Here is an 18,948-nt window from a genome sequence, read left to right as displayed (position 1 = left end):
TTTCCATAACTGATATAGACTTGGAAACAACAATTTCAAAATAGAATTGAGCCACACGTGCTCTACACATGAACAAACATAGCCAAAACCATACTCTCCCATTCCTAGGGAGGGGCCAAAACCTCAAAAGCATTCGGGAACCAGTATTCCACAAGCAAGGATGGGTGGAGAGAAATAATACATACCATGTTACCCTCGGACAACCAAAGTGACCTTCCACAATAGCTGCCTCCCTACCAAGCTTGTGACCTCCCACAACCGTTGCCTCCTTGCCAAGCTTTCTACCATATGGAAACTACCCTGCTTCCTCACAACCCTCCACCACAACGAAAATGCATGTAATGTGACACTCACTACCACCACCTGGAAAATTATATCGCAACAACATTTAATTCCTATAGTAACACCCATCTCATCAACCCAATCACACCTGCCCCTAATATGCCATAGTCACCCCTTCTCCACACCTTCCATTTAATTACCATTACGTGAGTTAATGATCTAGGTCTAGGTGTGAAGAAGGACCCTTCAAAGACCTTTTACTTTCATGATGCATGAAAATTTCATATTAAAAGAACATTAATGAATACATCTGCATGCAGAAAAGAAGAGGAACATAACAATCATCAACACATGAAAACATAAGCATTAATAACAGAGTTCATCCAGGAGGGACTACATCTTCAAGCCCCGGTGTCAAGATGGTGTAGGCCAGTACATCAAGTGCTATCAATAATGGTGATGCACACAAGAGATGATGTCGTGGTCATACAAGGAAAAATTCCCTCACAGAGGAGTGGCTCTAAGAGATATTCCACAACCAGAATTCTCAATCAAAACTCCAATTAGTATGACACAAAAATGTGCATGATGAACATCCTGCTAACATGGAACAAAAGGGATGTCAAAACAAAGTACGTGCATGATGACAACAAGAGTATCCCAAAAACATACAACAAGGGACCTCAAAGCATAACATGAATGTTTATGACAACAAGTACATCATATAGAAGATTCTGCATCAAAATAGCAAGGAATCATGACAACTTATAATAAATAAGATCCTATCAAAATATCAATCAAGGATCCGTACAACATAATGGAATAAGAAGAAGTATATAGTCAAATCATATACCTCACATGACAAAGGGTACATGAAGAAGCGGATTTTCATATCCTTAGTGAAACAATACACCATGAATGCACTATTGACATTGTCGATGCGCAGGCACAGCCCGATACCTATCTGGACTTCGGCTCCCTATGCATAGATATCTTTCTAGCTTATCGCAATCTGGGCATCTGAAAAAACTATTGTCAAAGCATTGAAGCTTGCTCGGCCATCGATCTCACAACATCGATTTGAAGAGGGAGACTGTTCTAGACTCCTCGGGCTCTGTAGCTCTCTGGTTATCTGGATTTATAGCGTTCTGGTTATGTCGTTGTAGTTCTGTGGCTCTGCCTAACCAATCTTGTTCGTTTGCTACCTTCTTGTGCTACCTTGATCAAGCACTATGGCTTTCCACAGTGTATCATTGCTCTGGTTTTCAAGTGCTCTGCGGCTCTCCATCAGGTGCAACCTCCTCATTGGGACGATATTGGCACTAAGGCTCTTGACCACATTCTAACACAGGCTCCTGGGCTCTTTGGCACTCTTTGGCACAAGCTCTTTGTCCCTTCTCTTTCTCTTGAAAGTAGACTCTCGCCTCCCTCACTCAGCTCTCTGCACCCATCGTGTTTTATAACACGTTTAGGGACAAGGCTGCTTAGAAATCAGAGTTGTTTTGCTCATAATAGAAGCTGTTTGCATAGAAGCATTGGTGGTGCAAGAAAATCCTCCAAAATGGCCTTTTTTCTATTAAAATAGAAGAACACATAATTATTGAAAACATTGGAAATTCTGACCAAAATCATAAAATCCTGGACTTCAATATATATTAAATCAGCCCTATAAACCCTATCAGATCTGCTTTAGTCGCTTATCGCCTCACATAACAGATTTGGCCAAAACCAAAATACATGGGAATACACTTAAAAGTCTGAGTTCTCAGATCTCAAATTTTATCAAATCGAGCTTATAATTCCCATCAGGCCCCTGCCTATTTCTTATCACTATTGCTGCCGCCAATAGCCCTTTATATCGGGGGATCAGCGATCACCAATTGTCGATTCGCGATATGTCGATCATTGATGCCGATCATTTTGATCACTGATTGTTGATATCAGCAATCACTAATCGTAATTGCTACGGCCTAGGGTCCTGGTCCTAGGCCTTTTGCCGACCCGATCCGCTGATCCGACACTCCATCATTGATTTGTAGCCACCAATATCGTCGATCATTCCCTGAATAGCACTCATATCGACCATCACTTCCCTTCGATTGCAATTTGCCTTTTAAAGGCTTAAAACCCATTTTTAAAGGAAAGGGCCTCATTTTCCTAAGGAACAAAGCAACCTTCTTTTCACGATAACTTCATCATCCAGACTCAGATTGAAGTGTCGTTCACACCGTTGGAGTTAGGATGACGAGATCTACACTCTGGTCCTGGGTTGACATCATTCCAAACACTTTGATTTTCAAGCATTCCCATGCCATTGTGTTTGAAGATTCACCTGGATCAGTCCTCCCCACTGACGAGCTTTTGGTCCTCCAAAAGCATAAAAAAATAATAATTTGCAACTCTCTCTGTACCCTATCTACATCACAAGCATTCTGAAAAGGTCTCGCTTCCAGCTCTTGCACCTTTGTTCTTCAAAGCCTTAAGCAACAAGCCGACACCTGTTATCTGTTGGGTCCCTATAATACTAGTAATTACCCCATTACTATTGTACTTATACCCCTTATTTATATTGTTGTGCCCCTATTACCCCCATATTGTTATTTCTGTGCCCCATAGAATCCCTCTATTGTTATTTTTGTGGCTTTATATTATTATTGTTAGGTCGGCTGGATTATATTGTGACTCCTTAGACTCCTATATATAGAAAGGAGGTTTTGTCATTTGTATCATCCAAGAATTGTTCATTTATGTAATGTAAAGGAGGTTTCCGCCTCGAAGAGGCTGAATTCTAAGGCATTGATCTCTCTTTTCTATCTTTTCTTGAGCTGGTTTCATAACATTTGGTATCAGAGCTTTGGATTCTAGGGTTTCGCTGCTCCAAATAGGTCATCGTGGCATTTTCGCTATAACTTTTTTTCTGTGATGTTTCAGAAGTCGCAAAAAAAACCCGTTTGAGAAGAAATCGTGCTGAACCTTGGGTCCAAATTTCAGAGCTTTGCGTGCGACATTTTCGGAGATATGATCTGAGGAAGTTGGTCTTTTTGCGGACTCCTGAATTACACTCAAAACAGGTGACCTGGGGAAAATCGTCATAACTTTCTTTATGAGCATCAGATTGAAATTTCATAAAAAAGTACAGAAAGAGGACGGACTATAGTTTCCTTTTATATATTTTTCAGAGTCAAAGGTTGAAACAGTGACACGTGGCACTTCATACAAGTTCTCTCTACTGAACTAGTCTATAATCAGGTCACTGCGGGAGATTGTGCATAACTCTTTCTTAGACAATCCAGTTTGGATTAGACTAGTGGAATTGGAAAGAGGACATTGAAGGCTACTACAGGTCATAATTTCAGAACGGGATGATTCAAAATTACAGAGATACATCAGATTCAATATCAGGCTTCTACAAAGTAAAAAAAAAAAAGGTGTGTAGTTTTTTTTATATTTTTGCATAAGCTTGGAATTCAAAGGGCATAGTAAAGCATTATTATCGGTAACTGATGCCCCGAGGAAAGAAAATGCAAACAACTAGTAAGGAACCTGAAAGCTCTAGCATGACTCATGAAGAAGAGGAAGAAATGCTACATGATATATCAAAATTACAAGAACAAGTGCAACAAATGTCACGCCCACAAAAGCTAACAGATGCTAAGATAAATGGCGTGGAATCTAAGATAAAGGGCATGGAAGCTCAGGTGAATGGCATGGACACTAAAATTGATGGCATGGAAGAATTGAAGATAAATATGAATAAGTTGCTACAAGAAATGGTCACTAAGGGTGAAAGAGTACTAAAGGAAACTCATGATGAGAACAAAAGAAATGTTAATCATGATTCCATAGACTCTAATGTTGGATCGAAGACTCACCATGTTCCAAAAATCGATATGAGGAAGTTTGATGGCAAGGATCCCGCCACATGGATATTACAGATGGAGCAATTCTTCGATCTCAATAATGTGCAAAACACACAAAAGGTACGTATGGCAACTTTATATTTGGAACCAAATCAGTTTGTATGGTATCAATGGCTTTGTTCTCGTAAACAATTTATCACTTGGGCAATTTTTACGGAAGAATTGATAGCACATTATGAGGATACAAAAAGCAACACTTTTTTTAGCCAATTGATAAGTCTCAAACAAAAGGGTTCAATAATGGAGCACATTGAGGAGTTCCAAAAATTGAACATAAGGGTAAAAGATATTCCAGAGGAGCATAGGATTGATGTGTTCATAGGGTCTTTAAAGGATAATATCCAACATGATGTGCGCCTTTGGGAACCTGATTCATTAGAGAAGGCATTCAGGTTAGCAAGAAAAATGGAAAGCAAAATTATGGCAACTAGGAAGCATACCATTCACAACTATAAAGACGGAAGTGTTGTTGCCCATAGTCTTCCACAACCTACAAGGTTGACACCACAACAATTGGAAGAAAAAAGAGCAAAAGGGCTTTGTTACAATTGTGATAGCAAATACACAAAGGGTCATAAGTGTGGTGAGAAGAAATTATTCTACATAGATTGTGAAGAGGAAGAAGAAAAGGAGCAAGAAAGGTCAAAAGAAGAGGATATATTCCAGGAACAAAGCCTAGATGAAGAAAAAATAAATCCGACCATATCTTGTAATGCATTGGCGGGAATTACCACTCCTCAAACCATCAAGATAGAAGGACAAATCAAGAAGAAAAAGGTAATAATGTTGATTGATTCAGGAAGCACCCACAATTTTATTCATTGTAGGGTAGCAAAAGAATTGAATTGCTTCCTATATCCAGCACCAGAGTGTCAAGTGATGATTGCAAATGGAGGAACAATAAATTGTTCTGGAAAGTGCCATAATATCAAGCTATCCATGGGAAAATATGTATTGACTAGCCCAATGCTTTCCATTCCAATGGGAGGTGCTGATGTTGTACTAGGAGTCCAATGGCTACAATCCTTGGGTACAATAGCTTTTAATTTTCAAGAACTTTTCATGAAATTTTCTGTGGAAGGAAAGGAAGTTGAATTAAGGGGTATTGCAGGGAAACCAGGAAAGATAATCAGCTCTAATGGCATGACAAAGCTTCTAAAAAAGGAGCAAAGAGGTGTAATTGCACAATTATGTTCGCTAGATGTTTCCACATTGGAATCATCTATTTCTCTAGATCTCCAAAAAGTCCTGGACAATCATTCCAAGGTATTTGAGACTCCCAAAGGTCTCCCACCTATGCGTGATCATGATCATGCTATTCATCTGATTCCAGGAAGTGTTCCTCCAAACATCAGGCCGTACAGATATCCATATGTCCAAAAAAGTGAAATTGAACGTATGGTTGCAGAAATGCTAGAGGCTGGTATAATTCAATCGAGTCAAAGTTCTTTCTCAGCTCCAGTAGTATTGGTGCACAAGAAGGATGGATCATGGTGCATGTGTCCAGATTATAGGGAGCTCAACAAGCTCACTATTAAAGATAAGTTCCCCATTCCTGTCATTGATGAATTACTGGATGAATTGCATGGATCAATTTACTTCACCAAGTTGGATCTTTGTTCGGGATATCATCAAATCAGAATGAAGATTGAAGACATTCCGAAAACGGCATTTAGAACTCATGAGGGTCATTATGAATTTTTGGTCATGCCTTTTGGCCTTACCAATGCACCTTCAACATTTCAAGGTTTGATGAATTCAATTTTCAAACCATTCCTTAGAAAATTTGTGTTGGTATTTTTTGATGATATACTAATCTACAGCAAGTCTTGGAAGGATCATGTTGAACATGTTGACAAGGTGCTACAACTATTGGAGGAGAAACAATTATATGCAAAAAGATCCAAATGTTTCTTTGGAGTCCAGGAGGTGGAATATTTGGGTCATATTGTATCTCATGAAGGAGTTAAGGTAGACCCTAGCAAAATTAAAGCCATTAAGGAATGGAAAATCCCCACATCCATAAAGCATCTGCGAGGATAGGGTATTATCGCAAGTTCGTTAAGAATTATGGGAGAATAGCAGCACCTCTAACAACATTATTGAAGAAAGATTCATTTTCATGGACTCTGGAAGCAACAAAGGCCTTTAAACATCTTAAAGAGGCAATGTGCCAAGCACCGGTCTTAGCTACACCGGACTTCACAAAAACCTTTATTGTGGAATGTGATGCTTCAGGAAATGGAATTGGTGCTGTTCTAATGCAAGATGAAAGACCCATTGCTTTTGAAAGTCGTCCAATCAAGGGAAAGTTTTTAAGCAAAGCTATTTATGAGAAGGAAATGTTGGCAATACTCCATGCACTTAAGAAATGGCGACCCTACCTAATGGGAAGACACTTCAAGGTAAAAGTGGATCATGATAGCCTTAAATACTTTTTAGAACAAAGATTATCCTCTGAAGAGCAACAAAAGTGGGTCACAAAGATGTTGGGTTATGACTTTGAAATCATCTACAAAAAAGGGAAGCAAAATGTGGTGGCAGATGCACTCTCAAGAAAGGATGAGGATATGGAAGCATTGTTGTGTGCCATTTCTATTATCCAACCAGATTGGATAAATGAAGCAAAGGAGGAATGGAAGAATGACGAAGAAGTGTGGGAACTTATTCGAAAGCTACAACAAGATTCCAGTACTTCTGATACATTTAGCTGGAAAAATGATTCATTATGGTACAAAGATCGCTTATACCTATGTAATAATTCCCAGCTAAAACAAAATATTCTTATGGAATTGCACACTTCTCCCTTAGGAGGGCACTCGGGATTTTTAAAAACTTACCACAGGGTTAAGAAGGAATTTTTTTGGGATGGCCTTAAATCAGATATTCAAAAGTTTGTGGCAGAATGTTTGGTTTGCCAACAAAATAAAGTTGAAACAATTAAGACACCGGGTCTATTACAACCTTATCCATTCCAAGCCAACGTTGGGAGGAGGTTTCAATGGATTTTATCACAGGTTTACCCAAGTCTGAGGGAAAGAGTGTCATCATGGTGGTAGTTGACAGACTTACCAAGTATGCACACTTTTGTGCATTATCACATCCATTTAAAGCCAGTACAGTTTCTACTGCATTTATGGAAACAGTTCAAAAGCTACATGGAAACCCAAAGATTATTGTAAGTGACAGAGATCCCATTTTCACTGGAAATTTTTGGACAGAATTATTTTCTTGTCTTGGTACTCAGTTAGCTCATAGCTCATCTTATCATCCTCAATATGATGGGCAAACTGAGATAGTAAACAAATGTTTGGAAGGATATCTTCGTTGCTTTGTATCTGATAAACAGACACAATGGGTCAAATGGTTGCCTTTGGCTGAATGGTGGTATAACACTTCCTTCCATACAGCAACAAAAATGACCCCATTTATGGCACTTTATGGGTACCAACCACCATCAATCACATCATATTTAAGAGAAAATTCTAAGGTTCAGGCAGTGGAACATCACATCGAACATCAACAACAAGTCCTCCAACTCTTAAAGGATAACCTCATGTTGGCACAAAATAGAATGAAACAACAGGCAGATCAACATTGCAGTGAAAGAAGTTTTGATGTAGGTGATTGGGTATTCCTACGGCTACAACCATATAAGCAAATGTCCCTAAAGCAATCTAAGAAAGATAATAAATTATCACCAAAGTATTATGGTATGTACAAGGTGTTGGAAAAGATTGGTACTATGGCATACAAATTGGAGCTTCCTGCAGCTTCTCGATTCCACCGAGTTTTCCATGTTTCATGTTTAAAGAAGGTCATAGGCGACAAGCTCCCAGTTCAAACAATATTGCCAGAACTTGACGAAGAAGGAAAAATTATATTGGAACTGAAAGCAGTCACAGAAACAAGAACTCGATAGCTACGAAATCGATCAATTTCAGAGTATCTTATCAAGTGGAAGAACTTATCCGCTGAAGATTCCACATGGGAGGTTGAGAATTTTATGCAGAAGTACCCAGAACAGCTCAAGCGTTGAGGACAACACTTTTTTGAAGGAGAGGGGCATGTTGGGTCCCTATAATACTAGTAATTACCCCATTACTATTGTAGTTATACCCCTTATTTGTATTGTTGTGCCCCTATTACCCCCATATTGTTATTTATGCGCCCCATAGAATCCCTCTATTGTTATTTTTGTGGCTTTATATTATTATTGTTAGGTCGGCTGGATTATATTGTGACTCCTTAGACTCCTATATATAGAAAGGAGGTTTTTTCATTTGTATCATCCAAGAATTGTTCATTTATGTAATGTAAAGGAGGTTGCCCTCTCGAAGAGGTTGAATTCTAAGGCGTTGATCTCTCTTTTCTATCTTTTCTTGAGCTGGTTTCATAACATTATCTCTGCAACCTGTAGTACATTGTTTTGCAAATTACATGCTTGGAATGACATAACCAACTAAAGACCCAAACGACCCACATTTTCCATGAGTTTATAACACATACTCGGTGGTCAACTTTACATCAAGATGGATGTAATACTCCAGTTATGACAACAAGGCCAACATATCATTGTTGCTTCAAAAAGTGATGGAAAACACCGTTGCAGCACATGATTTACATAGATAACGCCAAACATTATTGTTTTTACAAGTGATGGAAACATAACATCACTTTTAGAGTTTTTACATGCAACTCAAAATATGACTCAAAACATAACTAGACATCATTGCTTCTCACCAAATGATGGAAACACATGATCACTTTTATACTTTTAAAGGCAACAAATGATTTACAAGAGAATGACCATGAAACGACAACATGTCAAAAAAACCATTTTTCACTTATCTAGGTCACCTTCTTGAGGTGGTCTTGCTTGTCGAACAACTGCTCTTCCTGGTTCACGCACCGACACTTTGTCTTTAAGGCGCTGCTCTAGATGGAGCTTCCAACAAGTGGCTCTTTGATGGCCAATTCTGTCGCAATAATTGCGGTAGGCTTTCTTGCTCCATAGGTCTACTTAACTTCCTTCTTTTCATGTTGTTGAGAGAGTCTTTCACACCTCATGAGTGTCGCCATTCTTTTCCAACACATGGAAAAGGTATGGTTAGGTAAACCACAAAAGTACATGTTTTTTGATGCCTTGATATTCATTCATTATTAACAACATGATCATAATCAAAATGAACATTCGAAGATCGAAAATGGTTATACCTTCCTTTGCTGTTTATGATGTCAGTGTGGTGATGAGAGCTTGCCTCAACTCTCTTCTTGCAATGGAAACTATCATGGGATGATGCGGATGTTTTCCCATCATTCTCTTTCCTCGATGATGTCTCGGAAAAATCTAAAACCTTCCATCACTCCCCTCTAGTGTACCTCAAGCCTGCAAATGGATGTTCATGCACAACCTCCAAAGGTGGAGTGATGCCTTGGTTATTAACACCAAGTTCTTCTTTCTCCTCATGTCTCATCCTTGTAAGGAGTCTCATGTTTGCCCCTGTAATTGGGATCTTCCATTCTTCTTATTAACTGATGAGGGTTGCTTATCATCCATCGTTGGTGGTTCGCTAACTGTCTCAGTGCATTCCCCAAATTCTTTCCTACCCCATTCTCTTCAATAGTTGGGAGCCAATTCCTATGGTATGATTTTAAAAATAGTGAAATCATCATTAGGAAACATACATAAAGATGGAGAACTACTTTTTACCTTGCATCAATCATGCTGCAGCTTTTCCAAGGCCTCATCCCTTGCTTGCATCTATCATAGAAAACTTTGTTTTTCCTCTTTCTCTTCAAGTAAGTGCATATTCACTTAATCATTCTCTGTTTGAAGATTATGTTTGTTTTGCCTCAGTTCTTTCATGGCCTATTCTATGGCTTGCAACTGAAGTTGCAATCATTAGTTTTCCTCTATCTCTTTCTGGAGAGTTTCATACATGATTTCCACTCTTTTGCAAATGTTAAGCATGGTCTCATACATTTCTCTTTCATCCTCTGACATTGTTCACACTACAATTCACATCAACATAAAGACCACTCTGATACCACTTGATCCAGGTTCAGGTGTGAAGAACAACCCTTCCAAGACCTTTTACTTTCGTGATGTGTTAAAATTTCATTCTAAAAGAACATTAATGAATACATCTACATGTGGAAAAGAAGAGGAACATAATAATCATCAGCACATGAAAACATAAGCGTTGATAATGGAGTTCGTCTAGGAGGAACTACGTCTTCTGGCCTTGGTGTCAATATGGTGTAGGCTGGTACATTAAGTGCTATCAATAATGGTGATGTACAAAAAATATGATGCTGCGGTCATACAAGGAAAAATGGCCTCACGCAGGAGTGGTTCTAAGAGATATTCCACAACTAGAATTCTCAATCAAAACTCCTGTCTGTATGACACAAAAACATGCATGATGAACATCCCCCTAACATGGCACAAAAGAGATGTCAAAACAAAAAACATGCATGATGACAACAAGAGAATCCTAGCAACATACAACAAGGGATCTTAAAGTATAACATGAAGAGTTATGACAGCAAGTACATCATATAGAATATTATGTGTCAAATCAACAAGGAATCATGACAACATATAATAAATAAAATCTTGCCTCAATATCAATCAAGGATCCATGCAACATAATGGAATAAGAAGAAGTATATACTCAAATCATGTACCTCACACCATAAAGGGCACATGAATAAGTGCATATTCATATCCTTAGCGAAACAATCCACCATGAATGCATTGTTCACATTATTTGATGTGCAGGCACAGCGTGATACCGATCTCGACTTTGATTCCCCATGCATAGATAACTTTTTGGCTGATCACAATCCAATCATTTGAAATAGCTACTGTCAAAGTGTTGAAGCTTGCTCAACCATCGATCTCACAACATCGATTTCAAGAGGGAGACTATTTTGGACTCCTCAGTCTCCACAGCTCTCTAGCTATCTGGCTATGTCACTGCAGTTCTGCAACTCTGTCTCACCAATCTGGTTTGTTGGCTACCTTCTCGTGCTACCTCAATCAAGTGCTATGGCTTTTCGTGACGTATTCGCGCTCTGGTTTTCAACTACTCTACGGCTCTCCATCGGGCGCAACCTCATTTGGATGATATTGGCACTCAAGCTCTCGCCCACATTCTAGCACAGGCTCCTGGGCTCTCTGGCACTCTCTGGCACAAGCTCTTTGCCCCTTCTCTTCCTCTAGAAAGCAGCCTCTTGCCTTCCTCGCCCAGCTTTCTGCACCCATTGTGTTTTATAACACATTTGGGGACAATGCCGCTTAGAAATCAGAGTTTTTTTGTTCAGAATAGAAGTTGTTTGCATAGAAGCAACGACGGTGCAACAAAATCCTCCAAAACGGCCTTTTTTCTGTTAAAATAGAAATACATAGTAATATTGAAAATATTGGGAATTCTGACCAAAATCAGAAAAGACCGGACTTCAATATATATCAAATCAGCCCTATAAACCCCATCGGGTCCGCTTTAGTCACTTATCGCATCGCATAACGGATTTGGCCAAAATGGAAATACATGGGAATACACTGAAAAGTCTGAATTCTCGGATCTCAAATTTTATCAAATCGGGCTTATAATTCCCATCAGGTCCCCACCTATCACTTATTGCTATCAGTGTTGTCAATAGCCCTGCATATCGGGGGATCACCAATTGCCGATCACCAATTCACCGATATGTTGATCATTGATATGCCGACCGTTCCAATCACTAATCGCTGATATTGGCAATCACCAATTGCAATCGCTATGGCCCGGGATCCTGGTCCTCAGCTTTTCGTCGACCCGATCCATCGATCCAACACTCCATCACTGATTCGAAGGCACCAATAACGTTGATCGTTGCCTGAATAGTGCTGATATCAGCCATCTCTTGCCTACGATTGTGATTTTCCTTTTAAAGGCTTAAAACCCATTTTTAAAGGAAAATGCCTCATTTTCCTAAGGAACAAAGAAACCTTCTTTTTGTGATAACTTCATCATCCGAACTCGGATTGAAGTGCCATTCACGCTATTGGAATTAGGATGACGAGATCCATGCTCTGGTCCTAGGTTGAAATCATTCCAAACACTTTGATTTTCGAGCGTTCCCATGCCATTGTGTCTAAAGATCCACCTAGATCAGTTAAGTGAGTCCCGAGTGGGATAATGACCTGGACCACACCCCAATCGAGAGAGTCTGTTGCATTTTAACTCAGCTTAATCTTCTATTCTTATCTTGAGGCTCCTAAGATATATGAATTTTGAATAGTTCTATCATACTAAATTTAGTTGACACATTTAAGGTGCCTCTTTGATGGTTGCGGAGGGGAGGAATTGTTTAATTATATATTAATAAATGTACATTTGAGATTGTTTAATAATAAAATGATATGATAAAACTATTTACGTGTAAATTTTGATTTTTATGTGTCACATTATATACATTCTATTCAGAAAACATAAATAGTAAATAAATTGAATTTATATATATTTAGTAAATAATTTTTTATTAAAGAAATTATATTAATATACTTGCAAAGTTGATTTCTTCACATAAACAAGTTTTTAAAAATAAATATTTTAAGTAGAGTGATATGTCCGAGCTTATATTATCTATCTTAAATTTAAAATAATGTTTTCTAGTAGAATTTTTGTTGATGAAAAGTGACTAAAAAGGTATATTCTTAACATAATTATGCATAGGTGCATCTATTTGTCCTTCTACCAGATGATAATCTTGTTCTAGTCTTTTTACTTCCACTCAGAGAGAATTAATTCACTAAACGACTCTCATTTATCTTTTCTAGCACTTTACTTATTATATTTTTTACCTACCAATATATATCTAAGGAAATTATCTTTTATTTTTTTTCTTTATTGGTACTCGTATCAGGAATATAGTGACCTGTTTACTTATTATAGTTTTTAATTACCAATATATATCTAAGAAAATTATCTTTTATTTTTTTCTCTATTGGTATTCGTATCAGGAATATAGTGACCTATGTTTTCTTCTAATTCTTCATGTAGAAAACATATTTCAGTCTTGCTTCTTCCTCTCCAAGATTAATTTCATTTCTTGCAGTGAGAGGTGTATGCTCCCAATATATTGTAGGAGAGTTTTCAACATTAATATGAATTCATGTTTGGGGGAGGCATCTCGGACATGTCCTCAATCTTTTGTGTTGGCCTACACCATGAAAATGCCTATTTGATGTTATATTGATTCCTAAAATGCTAGGATGAGATGGTAGGGTGAAAAAGTAAGGGATTGATGAAACATAAAAAAAAAATTGGGAATATAGGTTGGCAACAACTCAAAAAGAAGAGAGGTAATAATAGTATTAGAAGGGTGTCAAAGTATTATAGGGGAAGAGGATTGGTGAAATAGTGATTTTGCCTCTCTAACACCCTCCTTCCAAATCTACCTAAGCAACTTGCGAACTGGGGTTAACATGCGATGAGACAGCACTATGATATGATTTGATCTCCTAAGTCATATTAAGGAAGTGGGACCAAGGGAAACATACCATACAAACATTCAAAATCAGTTTCAGGATCCTCAAGAACTAATCCAACAATTAGACAACTTTCCCTTTGGTCTAAGTGAGCTCTTAGAAAATTTGTGCGTGAGTCACTCTCATGCTATACACATGACAACATCCAGAAACTGTCAGTTGCACTGACAAGCTTGCCTACCAGCGTCTAGGGACTTTTTCTCTCAGTGAAATGCCACCGACACCGGGATTTGAGCCTCTTTTTCAGGACGAGAGCCCAGGTCAATACCCATAATTTAATAATCTCTTCAGAACAATAAAACAACATGGAAATAATAGTACTGAAAAAATACTTGTTTAAGACCTTGATTAGGCCCCTACTAGCCATGGTAGGCATTTTGTTGAACATATCATGAATATGTAATCTATAGGTGTAAAGAATAGTTTTGAGTATAAGGGTCTCATACTTAGCTGAGAATTGTTAAGAACCATTGATTCCTCAACACATCAAATTCCATTCCATCCATTAGGTCATAGATACATTAATCATTCAATTACAAGTAAAAAAATGGTGGAAGCCATAAATAGTTGTTTTCATAAAATACATACATAATCATCATAATAGCAACAAAAATACTCATGAAAGTATAGCCATATAGACCACATATAATCCATCAAATTCTCATAGAAATATAATGATAAATAACCTTTCAATAATGATGAAAAATCCAAAGATGGGATGGGACTTCCACATTCCACCCAATCGTAGAATGGCTAAGCCAAATCTCAATTCAGCCATTCATGCCTGTGATATATTATAAGCATAAATGTGGGATAGCATAGAAAATGTCAATCAAAAACCATCCAGGGATTCCAGAGGCCACCCACCTCAACCCATCAAACAGTGATTCCACCTCACGGTTGGACATCACCAAAATCATCATCATATTGGTCTCTTTTCCAACCATCTAGGGCTCTAGAGAATTTGTGCAACCAAGGCTCGAGAACTAGTAACTCAATCCACAACTCTTACCAGGCTCTAGAGCGTTTGTACAACCAAGGCTCCAGGTCTAGTAAATCAACCCACAAAGGGCTCCAAAGCGTTTTTCCAGCCAAGGCTACATGACTAATAACTCAACCCAAGTTGATACAGGGCCCCAAAGCGTCTGTCCAACCAATGCTCTAGGACTAATAACTCAATCCAAGCTAAGGAAACATGAGAACCAACCAAAACCAAAATAATGAGTTGAACCCACAATCTCCATGGCCATCTAAGAAATGGAAAGGAAATCCATTATCAATCCAGGCAATCCTCCATGCCATTGACAGATCACAATGAACAATCCACATGCATGTCAAAACTAGTGAAGGAAACATACATGAAACTTGGTACCTGTAATAAAATCTAATGTAGTTGTTGATCCCAATTCCCTCTTGCACTTTCCTACTCCTCCTTTGCCTTATTGCTCCAAAAATCCAAGTATGCCACACCCTCCAAGAGTTCTCCAAGAAAACCCTAAGTATCGAAGAGTATGAGAGAGGGAGAATAATGAGGGAGAGCTCCAACACTAAACTGCCAAAAGGTTACTGTTGGGACTTAGAAATGTCATATTTTCATCCACCTTTTTCTTCACTATTCCTTACATTTCATCATCCCATTAACCTTTTATCATATCATTTTCATAAGTACATTTGGGTTTCACCTTCTTATTTTCCATTTTATTCATTTTTGTATTACAAGTGAATTCGTGATTAAATATTAGAAAATATATATATTTTTATATATCTCTCAAGAATATGTGAGTTTTGTGATGTGTAGGAAATATGTGAAGAATTAATTCCAAGAGACTTCTCAAATATCTCCTCCACCATATTAAGGAGATAATTATGCAAGGAAAAAATCATGGAGGATTTGGTTAGCATACCTTATCCAAGATATGTGAGAGATTTGTGGAGGATTCAAAGGGATCATATTTTGTAATAATGGGAAAGTAGTTGAAAATGCTTGAGAGATTTGTGGAGGATTCAAAGGGATCATATCTTGTAATAATGGGAAATTATTTGAGAGTGCTTGAGAGAATATTGGATATGTAATTATGAGATGGTTATCTTCCTCATGTATATAAGAGAGTGCTCTCTCTTCATTTTGATAATAATGAATAATGGAAAGGAATTCTTAGTTTTTCATCTTTTATTGTTATGCTTTCATGATTTGTAGTTTGATTCTTGTAATATAATTTGAGATAGTTTTATTGTTGTGAGCTCACATATGTTGTTTGTCATTCAATTCTTCACATGTTGTATTTCTTTTCCCTTATGCAATTTTCCTACTTTCCTAGTTAGTGTTTCAATGGATTCCTAGATTAATTTGATTTCAGTAAATTAGATTAAATTAGTTCCACTTCGGTCCTGCATATATAGTGCATGTGCCTCGTAAGTCTACAAACCTCAGATTGAAAAATTAAATAGTTGGGCAAGTACTACAACAGAATTAAACGAACATATTTTCACCCAACATTTTGGCGCCGTTGTCGGGGAGGCACGATGGATTGAAGTTTAGTTTGATTTTTCATGCAAGTGTGAATTTAAATTTCTGCAAGTGTGTTTGATTTTGGAAACTGTGAAGAGTGTTTGATGAATTCATGGTTCATGGTTGTAGTTGAAGAATTCAGTTACTAAATTAATGAGCATTCCTTGTAAGAGAGTTTAATTGAGTATTGAATTCAAGATTATTTATGTGCTCCTTTTGTTTTTAATTCAATTTTTAGTGTGCTGATTTGGAAGAGTTTTTGTGAGCTAAAACCTTGTAAAAGGATTAAAATCTCAGACAATTATTAACACTCTATTTTTAGTATGTAAGAATTCCTTTCTCAACATGGTTTAACAATGAGTTTCATCTTGGAACTACTCACTCAGATCCTAGCAGAAGTCGGGATCTATTCTTCCCTGGAAAAGGAGATCTTGACAAGAATTGAAAGTTCAACTACTCCCCAAGAAATAAACAAAGATTCAACATCTGAAGAATCCTGCGTATCTGATGGCGAATAACCATTCGAACAGGAGATCGAGGAAGAAGAACAGCAGATCGGAGAAGAAGAACAGGAGTTACAACATGATCTAAGTGAGAGAAACTATGCTTATCAAAGCTTTATTGAACAATGGTTCCAGGTAAGTACTAGATTAGATTCATCTTTTTATTTTTTAGTTGATTTGCAGTTACAGCAACTAGATTCATTCACTTTCGAATATTTTCATCCATCATGTAAAAAATTTCTACTGGATATATTTTTGTTACTTCTACGTGAGTGGCTTCATTGGAATTTTAACTAAATGTAACTAATTTGTAAATTCTAATTAGTATAGAGTAGGTAGGCTTTCATTTTTTGTTTTTTCTTTCATTTTCAGTTTTACTTTTACCTAGAATAATTATTCTCTCCTCTGCGCTTAGTGAGATCGCGAGGATCAGGAAATAGGAATGATTTAGAGGACTAATTTTAGGAATAAATAAATGTTTTGAAATATGCTTCATCACAAACATCTTTCAATATGCAAATCATTGTGTCCATTTGTTAAAAAAAAATTAAGTCGAGATAAAGTTTAGTTTCTTTCTAAATTTTAGTTTTTCATTGAAAGAAAAAACAAAATAATAATAATAAAACATCCACCCACATCTCAATTATAAAAAAAAAAAATTGTAAAGAATTTTGTAAAACAAAACAAAACGCAAACGCAATTCACAATAACCAATTGTCTGTGGCCGCATCCAATTTTTGGTCTTCTTCGATCATTCTGATTTTGGCATTCGACATTGAAACTCCATCACCTGCAAGAAATTTTGTCTGCACCGGGAGCTCCATCACTTCCATTTTAACATTTATAAAGACAACTATCTACACGAGTGGAATAATTATGTGTTTCATGCAGTGCGGTAGAGTAGTAACTGCCTCCTATCAATTACCAGAATCATCGAAAATCATCCAAAATCTAGGCACAAAATCCTCCAAAATCATCGAAAATCATCCAAAATCTAGGCACAAAATCCTTCAAAACCATCGAAAATCTAGCTTTTTCTATCCAAGAAACTGAATGTGGCGAACACTTGCAATTTCTCTATCGGGCCTGCAATTTATGTGGGTTCAAGCAATCTCCCTCCTCCTCAGATGGCAGAAGTACCAGCGGGGCAGACACATTCATGGAACGTAATACTTGGACGGATTTCTCTGGGGGAGGACTGATTGTGTGTTCGATTCCCATGCCGATGCGGGGGCTTCCAAAACCTTCCCCCAGCAGGCAGGCACCATTCCTAAAAATGGGTACATCGTCATTAAGGCCAGACCCTGCAAAGTGGTTGAAGTATCCACTTCAAAAATTGGAAAACATGGGCATGCTAAGTGCCATTTTGTTGCAATTAATATTTTTTTTAATGGAAAAAACTCGAAGATATTATCCCATCTTCACACAACTGTGACGTCCCACATATTACTCGCACTGATTTTCAATTGATTGACATATCTGAGGACGGTTTTGTATGTCTGTTGTCTGACAATGGAAACACCAAGGTCGATCTCAGGCTTCCTTTTTATGATCAACTACTTACCCAGATCAAAGACGGCTTTGGAGAGGGGAAAGATCTTGTTGTCACTGTGATGTCTGCAATGGGCGAAGAGCATATTTGTGCCCTGAATGATATTGGTCCAAAGTAAATCTTAACTGCTGAATGTGAAGGATATGCTATTATCCTTGAACTTTTATTACCCTTGCTTTTAGTCTAGTGCATTCAACATGTTGTTTTTGTAGGAATTTTGTGCACTATAAATGTCCAGGAAGCAGTTGAGTAATGCCAGTTACGTGCTACTCTATCATATGTTAAGTTTCTTGGAATCAAGCTACCTGCATGCTTGGTTATCGATATCTTCAAACTCTTTTTATCCTTGAAGGTTTTGCGGCATAAGGTCTGCCTCTGAAACTTTTTGCCCGTATGATGCATTTTCGCTTTCCTGTTTAATTATAAGGCTTTGCGAGAGGATTTAAAAAAATAAAAAATAAAATACTAAAAAATAAAAATAAAAAAATAAAAAATAATCATACAATAAAATTTCCCTCATTCATTTATAAACTAACTTCAACTGTTTTCAATCACTTTTTCTGCAAACCAATAAAAACATTTTGCAAAAGTATTGCACAATCAATTAGTACATTGCATGGGGACATGCAATATTTCTAGTT

The 18,948-nt window shown here is 37.5% G+C and overlaps 1 pseudogene; it reads left to right on the top strand.

Moving 5' to 3' along the window:
• The window catches only part of LOC149264373 (eukaryotic translation initiation factor 5A-2 pseudogene), a 43,424-nt pseudogene extending 24,999 nt beyond the window's left edge, over window positions 1-18,425 (top strand).
• The last annotated feature ends 523 nt before the right edge of the window (window positions 18,426-18,948 follow it).

The sequence above is a fragment of the Pinus tabuliformis genome, chromosome 6, assembly GCF_031772625.1.
Source record: "Pinus tabuliformis cultivar Carrire ecotype Pingquan chromosome 6, CPIR1, whole genome shotgun sequence".
NCBI classification, from domain to species: Eukaryota; Viridiplantae; Streptophyta; class Pinopsida; order Pinales; family Pinaceae; genus Pinus; species Pinus tabuliformis.
This window is presented reverse-complemented; position numbering and strand designations above follow the sequence as displayed.